This window comes from Cryptotermes secundus, unplaced genomic scaffold (assembly GCF_002891405.2).
Source record: "Cryptotermes secundus unplaced genomic scaffold, Csec_1.0 scaffold112, whole genome shotgun sequence".
Classification (NCBI taxonomy): domain Eukaryota; kingdom Metazoa; phylum Arthropoda; class Insecta; order Blattodea; family Kalotermitidae; genus Cryptotermes; species Cryptotermes secundus.
The window spans coordinates 4,774-8,420 of record NW_019718271.1 but is presented as its reverse complement, the minus strand read 5'-3'; positions in this window follow the sequence as shown (position 1 = coordinate 8,420).

Genomic DNA, 3,647 nt, shown 5'->3' with positions numbered 1-3,647 from the left:
ATAAGCATTTGTATTTATATGTTACTGAAATTTGTTGGAGTAAAAGAAGATTTTTCTTTGATAGTTAATATGCCCTTGACTTCAATAATTCCTCTTATTAGAATCCAAAACAACCCAGGAATAGAAATGTATTATAAAAATAATTTTCAGGAAAAAGAGCACATGTTTAATGAGTTCCTTCACAAAGGAACTTTAAATCCATATCATTGACTTGGTCAATAGGAATTTGCTCCTTAATGTCACATGGGGATATTTTCATGTACTAAGGTTCTGACTTGGCTGCGGTGTATAACATATTTCTTTCTGGACCTGTTGTTCCCAGACATGTTGTCATGAAAACTAAGAAAAAATGCAGAAGGTATATGAAAATTCTTTCTGGACCAGTGGTACAGATGAAGCATCATCTCACACATGCACAAACACACACTCTCAGACTGGAGGTGCACAAAACAGTTGAACATTTTATGTGGTACGAAAAGAATATGAATTAAACTTAAGGCTCTTTCTGTAGCCATCTTTCCATTACAGAACTACTTTTTCTTCTTCCTCCTCCTCCTTGTCTTCAAGATTTTGGCAACTTCGCTTCATGTGTTCAGCCACTCTCATATTCTTTCTCCTGTAGGTTTATAATTCTTTGTTGTCTTTAGCCATAAATTTTCACTGATTGTGTCAGTATGGTCTTTTCATTTTATCCTGTATGTATTTGTCTCTTCAGGTGCATTTTTGTTTCTTACACATTTTAGTATAGTGTTCTCTTTGTTTTTGTTTTATTGGTCAGTGTTTGCAGTCAAGGTTCATTGATGTTGAAATTCTTTTTGACTGCATTAAAAAATGGGGTTTACCACATCTGACAATTTTTTGAACATGTCATATCCATTGAAGTGACTGAAAAAGATTTCTGTATGTGGATTAAAGCATACCACTTCGTACAGAATGAAAAATTATGGGATTAAGATTGACATTTCTGAGCAAAAAGTGTTATTGAAGCTAACTGTTAAACCTTCCTGCCAAAGGTACTGTTTACATTGAACATTTTTCATTGTCTGAAGTCTGTGTGTTTTATTACCAGGAGGGGGGAGATTTTTCTCAACTCTGTAATGTGTGTTGAGCCATCCAGATTTTTATAGATAAGAATAGTACTGGTACTCTCAAGAATACTAATACAATAAGTGCAACCATCCAATTATTACATCAAAATGTTCAAAGTCTAAACAAGAAGAAGCTGAATATAGATGTGCTATTATCAAACAAAACGTTAGAATTGGATATACTCTGTATCACTGAACATTGGTTGGATGAAAGAGAAATAGATTATTATAACTTTGAAAACTATTCCTTGATATCAAAATTCTGTAGGAAAAATAAATTGCATGGAGGCTCATGCATTTATGTTAAAATAAATCTAGATGCAAAACCCTGTAACTTGTTTGAAAGTTTAAATCAAGAAGAACACTTTGAGGCCAACATAATTGAACTTATACAATTTAATACTATCATAATCTGTATATATAGAACCCCTAATAGCAATATCAACATATTTATAAAAAACTTGGACACAATACTTAGCAATCTGACCAATAAAGGAAAGAACATTATTATAGCAGGAGATCTCAATGTAGATTTTCTAAAAAGAAGTGTAAATCCACAACTACAGACAATGCTAGACTCATATGGCTTGCAAGCAATAGTTGATGTCCCAACAAGAATAGGACCTAAAAGCCAAACAGCCATAGACCAAATAATACTAAACAAGGGCTTATGGGAATACAACTTTAAAGTGGTGGAAACAGGGCTCTCTGACCATAATGCCCAAACACTAGAACTACAAAAAAGAACAAAAAAGGACAAGGTAGAATAACTAAAGAGTTCAGATTAGCTAGATCTTATAGTGAGGAAAACGTACAATATCTAAACTGTTTACTAGGAAAAGAGACCTGGGAGCCTGTTCTTAAACAAAATGAGGCAAATGATGCATACAGTGAATTTTTAGGTATCCTTCAGTACTATCACAATATAGCTATGCCTAAAAAATGGGTAGAAATTAAGCAGCAAAAAAATAAATGGATTACCTTAGGCATAAGGGTATCAGGAAACAGACTGTAACCGCACCATGCAGGAACCTCAGCAATGTTGTTGATTTACATTCTTAATTACAACGTACTACATGTAAATGAACTGTATTACTGTTAACACAAGATGATACAGAACCGACCCCAGCACCAGCAGACGCCAAGGATGACATATGGTCTTTCTGAGGGACAAGCAAGCTGCAGGTCACTTGAAACCCCCAGAAGAGAGCAGGAAGTATCCTGCTGTGTTTTCTGGGAATTTCAATGCTTAACTTCGACGGTGCGAGTCTTTGAAAATTTGAGACTTGACAGATACAAGTCGCAATAATTTTCGGAGGGGCATACCGAGCGATCGTTAGTGTACCTTCATTTATTTGAGAGCTGTCAGAAGGACCGTGTTATACTTAGGCCCAAATTAACATGGATCTTGTTAGGGATTGGCGGAATGTCAATGAGAGTAACACCAAAATTTTAGGTTCAGCCAATCAGCAAAATTTCAGAGGAGAGGAAACCGGGCATACCCGGAACCATCAAGACTTCTACCTCTCCGGAGCAGTCAGTCATCAAAAGGGAATAGTGGGAGTGAGTCAGCTAAAGTAAGTAACAGGAGTCAGTCGCAAAAAGTAAATAACAGGAGTCAGTCGTTTAAAGTGAGTAACAGGAGTGACCACCCGGAAGTTAAATCAGTGTTGTCCGAGTCCGGTACACAAATTCAAAGTGCTGCAGCCTGGTAATGTGTAATTCTAGTTCACGTCTATAATAAAAAGCAACGGTGTTGGTGAAGTGGGAGCTTAAGTGTTCTCTCTCTCCTTGTGTGAGCAAGGCCCAGAAGTCGCCCTGAGACAGAATCTCATCCTACCATGTGAGCAGTCGGAACCCCAAACGCCCACCTATCCATATCCCCACCTTTGTTTTCCCCGTTCCAAATTCGAGGATTTCACTCAAGTCCACTGGTGCCCATACAAATTCAAATTCAGAGTAATCCCACACCCTACCCTGAACCAGACAGCGACAAGGAAGCGGCGGATGAAAGTGGAGACCAACGTACTTTAGACAGAGAGAGGCAGATAGAGAGATAGACAGGCAGATATTATCAGTGTCAAAAGTTTTCTTCAAATCACAGAAAATGCTGATGAACATTATTGGTATTGATGTTGTCCAGCTATTGTTCGAAATTAATTATTAAAAGAATCTGTAATCACATCATGATTATCAGTTAACTTCCCATCAATGTTTAAAAACTGACCTGCATTACTAATTTTTCTACCTGTGTCTGATTTTATAATGCTCCAGGTGGCCTTCATTTTGTTACTAGAATTAGAAATTAATTGATTATAATGATTTTTAGCTCCTTTAATAACACTCGCCAAAATATTACAGAATGTTTTATAATAATATTTCAGATCTGGCTCATACCATGTTGAATCTCTGGAAAATTGAAGAATCTCTATCCAGTGTGGTCACAGATTACAGATTCTTTTAATAATTAATTTCGAACAATAGCTGGACAACATCAATACCAATAATGTTCATCAGCATTTTCTGTGATTTGAAGAAAACTTTTGACACTGATAATAT